This window comes from Eleutherodactylus coqui, chromosome 3, assembly GCF_035609145.1.
Source record: "Eleutherodactylus coqui strain aEleCoq1 chromosome 3, aEleCoq1.hap1, whole genome shotgun sequence".
NCBI classification, from domain to species: domain Eukaryota; kingdom Metazoa; phylum Chordata; class Amphibia; order Anura; family Eleutherodactylidae; genus Eleutherodactylus; species Eleutherodactylus coqui.
The window spans coordinates 139,843,267-139,858,043 of NC_089839.1; positions in this window are offsets into that span (position 1 = coordinate 139,843,267).

The window sequence follows — 14,777 nt, forward strand, 5'->3', positions numbered from 1 at the left end:
AGGGCTTCTTCGCTGCCTTCTTGTTTTAGTAATTTATCCACATTAGTTTCCTTCTACTTGTAGTTCTTTTATTTTTAAAGGGTATGAACTGCACACATGAGGTAATTAGGAGGTTTTTAAACTTCTCCCATTTGTCGTCTGTACTGCTATTTTTGAGGATGTTGTCCCAATTAATGTTACCGATAGTAGTTCTGAGCTGATCAAATTTTGCTTTACTAACGATTAGTTTTTTTGTTGCTCCCTGATGAGGCTTCTTATTGAATGAAAGCTAGAAATTAATTATATTTTGCTCACTATTTCCCAAGTGTCCCTCAACCTGCACCTCTGTGATTCTCTCTGGTTTGTTAGTGAATACTAAGTCCAAAGTGGCCCTCCCTCTAGTTGGCTCCCACACAAGTTGGGTAAGATGGTTATCTTTAGTCGTTCTCAAGAACTTATCACCCCTGTGAGATTTGCAGGTTTCATATTCCCATATTATATATGGATATGTCTCCCATAATAATTACTTTGTTGCGGTTTGACGCCTCTTCTATTTGTCTTAATGATAAGTTTTCAGTTACATACACTACCGTTCAAAAGTTTGGGGTCACATTGAAATGTCCTTATTTTTGAAGAAAAAGCACTGTACTTTTCAATGAAGATAACTTTAAACTAGTCCTAACTTTAAACAAATGCACTCTATACATTGCTAATGTGGTAAATGACTATTCTAGCTGCAAATGCCTGGTTATTTGTGCAATATCTACAAAGGTGTATAGAGGCCCATTTCCAGCAACTATCACTCCAGTGTTCTAATGGTACAATGTGTTTGCTCATTGGCTCAGAAGGCTAATTGATGATTAGAAAACCCTTGTGCAATCATGTTCACACATCTGAAAACAGTCTAGCTCGTTACAGAAGCTACAAAACTGACCTTCCTGTGAGCAGATTGAGTTTCTGGAGCATCACATTTGTGGGGTCAATTGAACGCTCAAAATGGCCAGAAAAAGAGAACTGTCATCTGAAACTCGACAGTCTATTCTTGTTCTTAGAAATGAAGGCTATTCCATGCGAGAAATTGCTAAGAAATTGAAGATTTCCTACAACGGTGTGTACTACTCCCTTCAGAGGACAGCACAAACAGGCTCTAACCAGAGTAGAAAAAGAAGTGGGAGGCCGCGTTGCACAACTAAGCAAGAAGATAAGCACATTAGAGTCTCTAGTTTGAGAAACAGACGCCTCACAGGTACCCAACTGGCATCTTCATTAAATAGTACCCGCAAAACACCAGTGTCAACATCTACAGTGAAGAGGCGGCTGCGGGATTTTGGGCTTCAGGGCAGAGTGGCAAAGAAAAAGCCATATCTGAGACTGGCCAATAAAAGAAAAAGATTAAGATGGGCAAAAGAACACAGACATTGGACAGAGGAAGACTGGAAAAAAGTGTTGTGGACGGATGAATCCAAGTTTGAGGTGTTTGGATCACAAAGAAGAACGTTTGTGAGACGCAGAACAAATGAAAAGATGCTGGAAGAATGCCTGACGCCATCTGTTAAGCATGGTGGAGGTAATGTGATGGTCTGGGGTTGCTTTGGTGCTGGTAAGGTGGGAGATTTGTACAGGGTAAAAGGGATTCTGAATAAGGAAGGCTATCACTCCATTTTGCAACGCCATGCCATACCCAGTGGACAGCGCTTGATTGGAACCAATTTCATCCTACAACAGGACAATGACCCTAAACACACCTCCAAATTGTGCAAGAACTATTTACAGCAGAAGCAGGCAGCTGGTATTCTATCGGTAATGGAGTGGCCAGCGCAGTCACCAGATCTGAACCCCATTGAGCTGTTGTGGGAGCAGCTTGACCGTATGGTACGCCAGAAGTGCCCATCCAACCAATCCAACTTGTGGGAGATGCTTCTAGAAGCGTGGGGTGCAATTTCACAAGCTTACCTCAACAAATTAACAGCTAGAATGTCAAAGGTGTGCAATGCTGTAATTGCTGCAAAAGGAGGATTCTTTGACGAAAGAAAAGTTTGATGTAAAAACAATGTTATTTCAAATACAAATCATTATTTCTAACCTTGTCAATGTCTTGACTCTATTTTCTATTCATTTCACAACGCATGGTGGTGAATAAGTGTGACTTTTCATGGAAAACACAAAATTGTTTGGGTGACCCCAAACTTTTGAACGGTAGTGTATGTTATTTTTGGTGGCCTATAGAAAACCCATATCAGGATTTTGTTATTTTTTTTCTCTCTGTATTTCTACCCACAGAGATTCCACATGTTCATCTCCTACACCTATCTCTCGCTGGCACCAAGTCATGGGATTGCGGACCAGGAACTTTCCTTTTTGCTGAAGGAGCTCATAGAATGGTAGAGTTGGAAGGGACCTCCAGGGTCATCTGGTCCAACCCCCTGCTCAGTGCAGGATTCACTAAATCATCCCAGACAGATATTTGTCTAGCCTTTGTTTGAACACTTCCATTGAAGGAGAACTCACCACCTACCGTGGTAGCCTGTTCCACTCATTCATCACCCTCACTGACAGAAAGTTTTTTTTAATATCTAATTTGTGTCTCCTCCCTTTTAGTGTCATCCCATTGCTTCTAGTCTTTCTTGTGCAAATGAGAATAGGGCTGATCCCTCTGCCCTGTGACAGCCCTTCAGATATTTGTAGACCGCTATTAAGTCTCCTCTCAGCCTTATTTTTTGCAAGTTAAACATTCCCAGATCCTTTAACCGTTCCTCATAGGACATGATTTGCAGACCACTCATCATCTTGGTAACTACTTTCTGAACTTGCTCCAGTTTGTCTATGTCTTTTTTAAAGTGGGGTGCCCAGAACTGGACACAGTATTCCAGATGAGGTCTGACTAAGGAAGAGTAGAGGGGGATATTGACCTCACATGATCTAGACTTTATACTTCTCTTAATACATCCCAGAATTGTGTTTGCCTTTTTGGCTGCTGCATCACATTGTTGACTCATGTTCGGTCTATGATCTATTAGTATACCCAAGTCTTTTTCACATGAGCTGCTGCTTAGCCCAATTCATCCTATTCTGCATGTGCTGTTTTCATTTTTCTTGCCCAGATGTAGGACTTTACATTTCTCCTTGTTAAATACCATTCTGTTAGTTGCTGCCCACTGTTCAAGCTTTTCTAGATCTTTTTGAATTCTGTCCCTCTCTTCCTTAGTGTTAGTTATTCCTCCTAGCTTTGTGTCGTGGGCAAATTTGATAAGTTTCCCATCACTAGCCTCCTCCAGATCATTTATAAAAATGTTGAACAACACTGGGCCTAGGACAGAGCCTTGGGGTACTCCACTTGATACATTCTTCCACTTGGATGTGCAGCCATTTATGACCACTCTTTGAGTACGATCACGCAGCCAGTTGTAAATCCACCTAACAGTTGCCTTGTCAATCCCATATTTGGTCGTTTTTTCAATAGGTTTGGTATGAGATACTTTGTCAAATGCTTTACTAAAATCAAGATGTACTATATCTACCGCATTTTCTTGATCAACCCAGTGAGTGATTCTGTCATAGAAGGAAATTAGATTTGTCTGGCATGACTTGTTTGTTACAAACCCATGCTGGCTCTGGTTAATTACTTCATTTTTATCGAAGTACTTGGATACATGCTGTTTAATAATTTGTTCAAAGATATTTCCCAGTATAGAAGTCAGGCTCACAGGCCTGCAGGTTCCTGGATCCACCTTCTTCCCTTTTTTGAAGATAGGGACATTTGCCCTTTTCCAATCTCCTACACTTCTCCTGTTCTCCAGGAATTTTCAAAGATTATGGCGAGTGGTTCAACAATTACATCTGCTGCTTCCTTTAGTATCCTGGACCTTACTTTAGTATTCATCTGGACCTTGAGACTTGAATTCATTTAGGTTAGCTTTGTATTCCCTCACCACCTTTCTGCTTATAGATAGAATGCATTCTTTTGTTCCCCCAATAGCACAGGGAAGATCAGTTGATGTTCCCTCTACTTTCTGAGAGAAAACAGATACAAAATAGGAATTTAAAAGTTCGGCCTTCTCAACATCTTTCTTAACCAATTCACCATTTTTATCCTGTAAGCATCCAATAGCATCTTTGCCTTTTATTTTGATTTTAACATACTCCCCAAATCCTCTTTTACTGCTTTTGGCCTCTGTTGCAAGCCTCAATTCATTATTAGCTTTAGCTTTTCTGACACTTGCCCTACAGTTTCTGCAGACCACATTATATTCTTCTTTATATATTCCCCCTCTTCCCCTTTGATAAACATATTTTTCTTCTTTTTTAACATGTGTGCAAGTTCTGTGTTCATCCATCCTGGTCTCTTTAAATGCTTCCCATTCTTCATTCTTTTAGGGATGGTTAACGATTGTGCTTTGAGAATCTCATTTCGCAATATTTCCCAACTTTCCTGGACATTTCTATCCTTAAGAACATCAAGCCATTGGATTCTTCCTACCCTCTTTATGAGTACATTAAAATCTGCCTTTCTGAGGGGCGTGGCCTGGCTATGGAGGAGTGAGGACACGTTTCTCCTCGGCTCCGTCTTCATACCCAGAGAAAACCAACAAAAATGGCACACAAAAACAATAAAACGGGCAATAGGAGGAAGAAATCGCTGAGGAGCAACACCCACCTACCAGACGGCCCGACTCCAGCGGGCATCCAGCGGTTCTTCCCCGGCCAGAGGCGTCCCGAGGAAGAGGAATCCCAGCCTGGCATGGCGGCCGCGGCACACCAAGGCTCACCGCAGACGGCGCAGCGGGAGGACCCCCCACCACCTGCACGGAGCATGGCAGCGGCGGGAAACGGGGCGGCAGGAGAAGCAGAGAGCCGGGATCCCCCCCCTGCGCAGAGCGGGTCCCCTACGCCAGCGCTGCCGGCAGGGCAAGACTTAGCAGCGGGGACGCCGGCGGAGATCCCTCCGTGACACGGCTCCGTGACAGCGGAGGAGCTCCCGATGACGTGGGACGGTGCAGGGAGGAGGCGGATGCGCCCCTCGGCGCCGCCGGAGCGCCCAGCGGAGGTGAGCGGGGGCCCAGCGGAGGTGAGCGGGGAGCGGCGGTCTCATGGCCCCACGCCGTCCAAGATGGCGGCCGCAGCGGGGCACACGTGGGCAGAGGCTCCAGAGGAGAGCGGGAGCCAGAGCAGAGGGAGCGCTGAGGCATTCACGGACACCCCCAACAGAGATCCACAAACCCCAGTAGTAAGAGCTAATCCAGACTCCCCCAGTCATACTCAGAAAGCTCCTCCTGGCAGTAACATAAACATCCCTCTTGGAGGTACTGAGGTTGCTCTTACTGGCAGTAACAAGATTGCTCCTCCTGGCAGTAACAAGATTGCTCCTCTTGGCAGTAACAAGATTGCTCCTCATGGCAGTAACAAGATTGCTCCTCCTGGCAGTAACAAGATTGCTCCTCCTGGCAGTAACAAGATTGCTCCTCCTGGCAGTAACAAGATTGCTCCTCCTGGCAGTAACAAGATTGCTCCTCCTGGCAGTAACAAGATTGCTCCTCCTGGCAGTAACAAGATTGCTCCTCCTGGCAGTAACAAGATTGCTCCTCCTGGCAGTAACAAGATTGCTCCTCCCGGCAGTAACATGATCGCTCCTCCTGGCAGTAACATGATTGCTCCTCCTGGCAGTAACATGATTGCTCCTCCTGGCAGTAACATGATTGCTCCTCCTGGCAGTAACATAATTGCTCCTCTTGGCAGTAACATAATTGCTCCTCTTGGCAGTAACATAATTGCTCCTCCTGGCAGTAACAAGATCGCTCCTCCTGGCAGTAACATGATCGCTCCTCCTGGCAGTAACATAAACATCCCTCTTGGAGGTGCTGAGGTTGCTCTTCCTGGCAGTAACATGATTGCTCCTCCTGGCAGTAACATAATTGCTCCTCTTGGCAGTAACATGATCGCTCCTCCTGGCAGTAACATGATCGCTCTTCCTGGCAGTGACTTGATTGCGCCTCCTGGCAGTGACTTGATTGCGCCTCCTGGCAGTGACTTGATTGCGCCTCCTGGCAGTGACTTGATTGCGCCTCCTGGCAGTGACTTGATTGCGCCTCCTGGCAGTGACTTGATTGCGCCTCCTGGCAGTGACTTGATTGCGCCTCCTGGCAGTGACTTGATTGTGCCTCCTGGCAGTGACTTGATTGCGCCTCCTGGCAGTAATGAAAAGGCTTCTCCTGGCAGCAACACAACCACCCCACCCAGCATGATTGTAACTGCCCCACATGGTGGCAACTGGTTTGCTCCTCCCGGCAACATTATGAGCGCTCCTGCCGGCAATATCATGAGCATTCCTTCCTGCAGTAACACGAACGCCACTCCCGACAGGAGGAGGAGCGCTCCTCCAGGCAGCAAGACGAGCGTCCTCCCCGGCAGCAAGACGAGCGGCCCTCCAGGCAGTAACAACAGCGCTCCTCCCGGCAGTAACAACAGCGCTCCTCCCGGCAGTAACAACAGCGCTCCTCCCGGCAGTAACAAGAGCGCTCCCCCCGGCAGTAACAAGAGCGCTCCCCCCGGCAGTAACAAGAGCGCCCCCCCCGGCAGTAACAAGAGCACTCCCCCCGGCAGTAACAAGAGCGCTCCTCCACAGTCTGCCAACATAGACTGTACAAACACAGCTGCCTACCCACCATCTAGAGAGTCTGCAGGCACCTCGGCGCTCACAGACATTGGAGCCCTCAGCGCACATATACTGGCGATCCCAACAAAAGCAGACATGGAAGCGTATATTGCAAGGCTTGAAAATACTTACAAAACAGAAGTGGCAGCGGTGCGAGAAGAAGTGCAACAGGTAGATACGAGAGTCGCCACAGTGGAGACATCCCTGACAGAACTGGCGACCAAAGTGAACGCTCAAGAAGCCTTATTACAGACCCAAGCCCTCCAATTACAATACCTGACGGACTCGCTGGACGATGTGGAGAATAGAGGGAGAAGGAACAACATCAGAGTCCGGGGCATACCGGAAACAATAGAACCACAACACCTGGAAGACACTCTTCGCCACCTCTTTAACTTCATCCTAGAGGTCCCGCCGGACACCCCGCTGGAGCTGGATCGCGCTCACAGATCGCTAGGCCCTAGAGCAACAGACCCAGATCGGCCACGGGACATTATCTGCCGGGTCCATAAATATAGAGTGAAGGAAGCCATAATGAAGAGGGCATGGGAGACCGGCCCCATACAATTCCAAGGCAGGCCCGTACAGCTGCTCCCAGACCTATCACGACTCACTTTGATGAAGAGAAAATCCCTGCGCCCCCTATTGGATATCATGCGCCAGCACAATATGGCCTACACCTGGGGATTCCCCTTCCGTCTGCAAGTCCGACATGCGGGCCGCCTAATAGTACTGCGAAACCCAGAAGATCTTGCCAACTTCAGCGTGGCTTTGGACATTCCTATGCCGATTATTCAAGACTGGCCCTGTCTGCCCTTGCCTCCTGGGGGAGGGGCCCCACGACCACAAAGAGAGAATTGGGGAAGAAGAAGAGGGGACGGAACAGGCCGACGTCGCAGATCCCGTAGTCCCCTAGCCAGATAAAGGACACTCCTAAACCTATAAACCCTAGACCTCAAAGAGACAGGAGAATTGAAGAAACCCGTGACTCCACCTGAAATGGCGCATCTCCCACCGCCAAGCAAGCAGCATCCACAACGAGAGAAGAGTTCCAGATCGACCCTCACCTTGCCAGTCTTCTTTCTCCCTCCTCCCCTCCTTCCCCTCTCTCTCCTGCTCCTTTTTCTCCCATCCATATAGACTTTCCAATAGCAAGGAGCAGCGGCCTGCAATGTTCCTCACATCGTGGAGGGGATGGAGAATGGAGAAGGGAGGAACCCAGCACACAAGAGTTTCCAAGCCTCGACACCCAGCAACGGGAGGAGGAGAGAGACTTGGCATCACCACACCAGAAACCGGCGAGGGTAACGTCCGGATGGACAACCTACACAATGCACATACACAGATAGCGTTAGGCTTACTAGCGGTGGGAACACGTAGGCACAACAGAAATGATAGGTGGACATGGGGGTCGGTAGGCTAGATTTCTCAACCTGTTATAATAGTTAAATGTTCATGGTTATGTCCTCTGCCCATTAAAGCCATTTAGCTAGAAAATATAGTGCCATATACAGATAACTTCCCATAACATAACATTTCTCTGGGGTGAGGGAGAGCTCCGCCCACTAGAAAGCCCGCTACCCACTAGACCCCAGCGTCCATTAAAAACCGGACGCTAGCTAAATACAGAGCTGCCCTATACCCTCTCTTTAAGGTAGTTGTTCTCATCTGACATACTACCTCTACTAATCTTTCTTTCACCCTCTCCTCTTACTAATTCTTCCTCTACTTCGTAGGTACTAGTTGACCTCCTTATTTAGGAGCAAATCGTTGTTAAGTGTTTGTCTCGTCTTTTTGTTTGTTTTTCGGTTTTGTTTTGTACGACCCTTCCCCCTCCTTTCTTTAACAACATGGGACCACTCAAACTTAGTTCACTAAATATTCGGGGATTTAATGTTCCCCAGAAAAGATCACAGGTCTTATACCAGCTACACAAGCAGAGGGTCCAAGTGGCACTATTTCAAGAGACACATTTTAAAGTGGGACACGTCCCTGCCATACGGGATAGGTATTACTCGCATTGGTTCCACAGCGCCAACCCCGACAGCCGGGCGGGTGGGGTTTCCATCGCGATACATAGGTCCCTAGCTCACCACCTCATAGAAACCAAAACAGACCCTCAGGGACGATATGTCCTCATTAAAGTGAAAATAGGAACCACTAAAATCACAATCGCAAACTGGTATGCACCAAACCAACAGCAGGCAGTAGCTAACCAGGCCTTCTTGAAGGTAGTGGCAGAGTTCGCAGAGGGGGTTGTCGTGGCTGGAGGGGACTACAATATGACTTTAAACCCAGAAATAGACTCCTCGGCGAACAGAGGCAATGTTCCCCCTGGGCAACTACGGACCTTTAAGAACGCAGCGCATGCACTCCAGCTGGTGGATGTGTGGCGTATCCTGCATCCACAGGATAGGGACTACACCTTCTTCTCACATCCACATAATTCCTACAGTCGCATAGACTACTTTCTTATGGGACACCATGCCCTGTCATGGCAACCTACGGCCACAATAGGGGATATGGTGTGGTCGGACCACGCTCCTGTATTCCTGACCCTAACCTTACCAGATCAAACAGACCGCCAGTGGACGTGGAGGTTGAATGACAACCTCCTGAAAGATAGCGTATGTGAAGCAGAAGTTAAAGAACAGATTGAAACATTTCTTGCGACACATGCCACAGACACCACTTCAGCTCCTATACAATGGGAGGCACTGAAGTGCGTCCTGAGGGGTACTCTAATAAAACATGGCTCTCGGCTCAAAAAAGAAAGAACCACTACTATTACTAAACTCCTTAAACAGATCCACACCTTAGAGTCTGCGCATAAAAAAACCCTCTCGCCAGATACCCTGGCAGATCTGGTTCGGGTCAGGAAGGAGCTAAAATCAAAATTAGACCAGGCCTATACCCATCTAAGAAACCAACACAAGCGCTTTCACTATGAGTATTCTAATAAAGCGGGCAAACCCCTGTCCCGTCTGATCCACCCGAGGGCCACACAGACATTTATTCCACGAATCAAAAACGCGACGGGCACTGATACATATAATCCTACGGAAATCCTGGATATATTTCAGAAATACTATTCCCAGCTCTATAATCTTAAAGGACAATTCGCGGATATGAACGAAAATTTACTAAAAGACCGAATTTCCAAATATGTAGCAGAAACAGCCCTGCCGCTACTGGACCCCGACCACAGTGACGCATTGGAAAGGGATATCACAGCGGAGGAGATAGAGGAGGTTATCAAAAGCACCCCTGCGGGGAAGAGCCCAGGGCCCGACGGTTTTACCCCCGCCTTTTACAAATTTCTTAGACAGCAGCTCGCCCCTTTTCTAGCCAGGGCATTCTCTACGGTCTCCCAGGAGTCCCCTTTCCCGCAACAGGCCCTTGAGGCACATATAAGTGTAATTCCGAAACCAGGAACAGACCCCACAGTTTCCACTAACTATAGGCCGATCTCACTGATCAACGTGGACATAAAGATTTATGCCAAGGTCCTGGCCAACAGGCTTTCTCCGCATCTCCCGAGCATTGTACACACGGACCAGGTGGGCTTCGTCAGGGGGAGAGAAGCCAGAGATAATGTAATAAAAACCCTGCTCCTTGTGGCTAGGGCTCGAGACGGTGATGCCCCAATGTGTTTGTTGTCGGTAGATGCGGAGAAAGCCTTTGACAGAGTTCATTGGGGGTTTCTTGAGGCAGCCCTCAGGCAGATAGGGCTGGGTCCTAAATTTTTGTCCAGAACACTAGCTCTTTACACTTGCCCCACGGCCAGGGTTAGGATAAATGGCACACTATCCTCCCCCATCAACATCAGGAACGGGACCAGGCAGGGCTGCCCCCTGTCTCCTCTGCTGTACGTCTTAGTGATGGAGCATCTAGCAACAGCAATTAGAAATAATCCGAACATCAATGGACTGACAGTGGGAGGGACCCAGTATAAAGCGGCCTTATACGCCGACGACATACTGCTATATATCACACAACCCCGCATCACTCTGCCCTCCTTGATCGATGAATTCGAAAAATTTGGCCACCTATCTAATTTTAAAATAAACTATAGCAAAACTGAAGCACTAAATATATCCTTAGGCCCAGAAACAAAAAAACATATAATAGAACACTTTCCCTTTAAGTGGCAACAAGAGGCTATAAAGTATTTAGGAATACATATTCCATCGGATTACTCCAAACTGTTCTCCATGAACTACTCTACCCTACTGGATCGCACTCTTAAAGACCTGACCGCCTATTCCACCAGAGTTTTGTCATGGTTCGGGAGGATACAAACCATTAAAATGGATGTCCTACCCCGATTCTTATATATCTTCCAAGCTATCCCTATAACGGTACCCCAAATATTTTTTAACAAACTGAAGTCCGCACTTATCAGATTCGTGTGGGGGGGCAAAGACCACGAGTAAGCACGCGCACGTTATCGTACCCCAAATCAAAAGGAGGAACTGGTTTACCTGACTTCAAGAACTATCATACGGCGGCGATTCTTACACACCTGCTAGACTGGCACTATCACACCAACAACAAACAATGGATAGCACTGGAACAAACAGACAGTACAATCCCTCTGAGGCTACTCCCATGGGTAAAAAAAGAGGATAGGGCCCAAGCGATAGGTCCCAACTACTTCCTAAGGGGTACACTTAGACTATGGGATATACAAACACGTCAACAGATACTGTCCAGGGAACATAGCCCTTTGACGCCATTGTTTAATAACCCAGCTTTCCCACCGGGGAGGGAGCGAGAACGCTATTTGGGTTGGGAGAATCGGGAGGATACCAGGGTCCAGCAGGTTCTGGGTGGGCAATCAATTCCCACTCTGCAGGAACTCAAACACCGATTCGGAGACATTCGTGTCTCCTGGCTCGAGTATTTTCAGTTGCGCTCCTTCCTTACACCTTGGGAGGGAAGCGACACCCCGGGCCTGGAATTGACCCCCTTCGAGAGGTTGTTCGAGTTGCGGTCGCCTCCGGAGCACGTGCTATCACAAATATACGGCCTTCTGATGCATGAACTTAGTTGCACAAGCCCGGGTTTCAAGTGGGCTTGGGAGCAGGAATTAGGAGAGGAAATCACACAGAGCGACTGGGAAAAATCATTTATTTTCACACACAAACTAACCATGGCATGCGCTGCTCAAGAGAAAGGGTACAAGGTGTTGGCTAGATGGTACAGATACCCGACGCGACTACATGCGATATTCCCCTCGGTGTCGGACATGTGTTGGCGCTGTGGGACTGATAGAGGCACTCTGTTACATGTCTGGTGGGGTTGTGATAAACTGCGGCCCTTCTGGAACAGGGTGTTTGCCACATATAACTCAATGTGCAGAAAATCGATTAGCAATACGCCGCAGATAGCTCTCCTCTCCATCCTGCCGGGCCCCATTAGTGCACAAAAGGGAGACTTGCTCCGGTTTTGTATTGCAGCAGCCAGAGCAGTCATCCCTCGTCACTGGCGATCCACACAAGTTCCCTCAATGAGGGAGTGGCAGCAGGAGATGGCATACCTTAGCCAGATGGAGGAGCTATGTGCGGAGCACTCTCGAGAGCCCGAAAAACAAAAGGAGAATGTCAGAACCGGCAACTCTCGGGGCCGCCGTGCCCACACCACCGGTCCGGCCACCCGGGGTACAGGAGCACGGCGCAGAGGTACCCCGGTTCTTGTGATCTCCCCGGGCCGCTGTAAGACTGGTCGCCGCCGGGTTGCTAGGGAGGCAGCTGGTGCTTCTAGTCGCTTGACTACCAGGCTGGCTTCCCTGGTAACTGTCTGTGCAGTGAGACTGGGGGCGTGCCCCCAGCACCGCCCTGATTAGCCCTGCTGCTGTCAGGCTCCCCGCCCCAATCAGCTTCTGGGGCGGGAGCGCTGACAGCATTTAAATAGGTGTGTTTTCCTCTCAGGCCTTGCCAGTGTTAGTTTGGTCTTCCAGCTGCACCCGCGTATTCTTTTGACTCCTGTTTGTGACCCCGGCTTTCTTGACCTCTGCTTTTGGACCTTGACTACGTTTTGCCTGACCCCCCTGTACTGCGTACCCTCCTGTTGCCGACCCGGATTGTCTGACCGTTCTACCGTTGTTTGTCTTCAGTGTCTGTTTGTCTTCCCGTGTCCCGCTTCCCTAGTGAGGGTAGGGACCGCCGCCCAGTTGTCGCCCTGGGGGTTAGCCCAGGGGGGCAAGTAGGCAGGGACAGGGGTTGCGGGATATATCAGGGACCCCCATATCCCGGACACTGTCCTGACAGTAACACTGGCCGAAGGTAGGTCAGACTCGTGCATCCGCCCGGCTACTTTGAATCCCTCGATGGAGGCCGTGGCTGCGTTAGCGAACCAGGTCCAGGTCCTTACTAACCTGGTCCAGGACCTAACCGCCCGCATGCAGCTACAGGAACAAGTGGCGGCTGCGGGTCCCATGCAGCCCCCTTCCGCTCCCGGGACTATGTCAGAACCCCGAGCCACGCTGCCGGACTGCTTCTCTGGAGAGAGAGGTCAGTTCTTTGCATTTAGAGAGAGCTGCAAGCTCTACTTTGATCTCCGACCCCACTCCTCTGGTACTGAATATCAGAAAGTGGGAATTGTAATTACCCGCCTGAGGGGGGACCCCCAAAATTGGGCTTTCTCGCTACCAGCAGGCTCTCCAGCCCGACTATCCCTTGACGCTTTTTTTTCCGCCCTGGGTCAAATTTATGACGAACCCGACCGGGCGGGCTACGCAGTCTCCAAACTTCTGGCCCTGCGCCAGGGTTGTAAAATGGCGGAGGACTACTGTTCCCAATTCCGTCAACATTGTACGGAATCCGGGTGGAACGATGCCGCCCTAAAAGACTTATTTTTGACCGGTCTGTCTGAGGGTCTCAAGGACCTACTTGTGGCCCACCCAGAGCCTAGAACCCTGGAGCAAGCCATGACGCTTGCTATTCGGGCCGACCGACGTTTGAGGGGCCGACACGCCGCTCGGGCCACTCCACTCCCCACGCCCACTTCTTCTACTGACCTGACTCTCTCACTTCCCACCACCGAGCCCATGGAACTGGGAGCCATGAACCCCAAGCAGCGACGGGAATATCGCCTGAAGAAGAATCTTTGCTTCTACTGTGGGGAGCCGGGTCACCGCATTGCCACCTGCACTAAGAAGCCACGGCAGGAAAACTCCCGCTCCTAGGCAGTTGTCGGGAGGACTGTCTAGGAGCTAAGGTACTCCCTGTGTTATCCAAAATGTTATTGCCTTGCACCCTAGAATTTCATGCTTTCCACCGTACTGGGCAAGCCTTTGTTGATTCTGGGGCTGCGGCGAATTTCGTTAACTTTAATTTCGTTGCTCAACTGTCCGGGGTTTTTTTACGTTTAGAGACCCCGATTCTGGTTTCAGGAGTGGACTCCACCCCATTGCAAGCAGGGGTGGTTCATCTGGTTACCCCTGAAGTAAGGTTTACGATAGGAGCCTTACACGTGGAAACCTGCACCTTTCTAGTGATGAGAGATTTGTCTGTGGACGTCGTCCTAGGCCTCCCCTGGCTCCGGGAGCACAACCCGGTAGTAAATTGGGACACGTTGGAACTGGTAAAGTGGGGTCCCCGCTGTGCCAACCACCTTTGTGCGGTGAAGGTGGGAATCTCCACCTGCGAGGGGACCCCCCTACCAGATTACCTCTCCGAGTTTTCTGACGTGTTCTCCAAACAATTATCTGAAGCTCTGCCCCCTCATAGGGAATGGGACTGTAAAATAGACTTGATTCCTGGGGCCAAACTTCCTAAGGGCCGCATTTATAACGTTACGGTTCCTGAGAGAGAATCCATGAGGGACTATATCCAGGACAGCCTGGCCAAGGGGCACATCCGGCCCTCAGAATCCCCGGTGGGTGCCGGGTTTTTCTTCGTTGAGAAGAAGGATGGGGGCCTCCGGCCCTGTATTGACTATAGAGAGCTAAACAAAATCACAGTACGAAACCAGTATGCCCTTCCACTCATTCCTGACCTCCTCAACCAGGTCGCTGGTGCCCGATGGTTTTCTAAACTTGATCTCAGGGGAGCATACAACCTCATCCGCATTCGGGAGGGGGATGAGTGGAAAACCGCCTTCAATACGCCCCTCGGGCATTTTGAATACCTAGTTATGCCTTTTG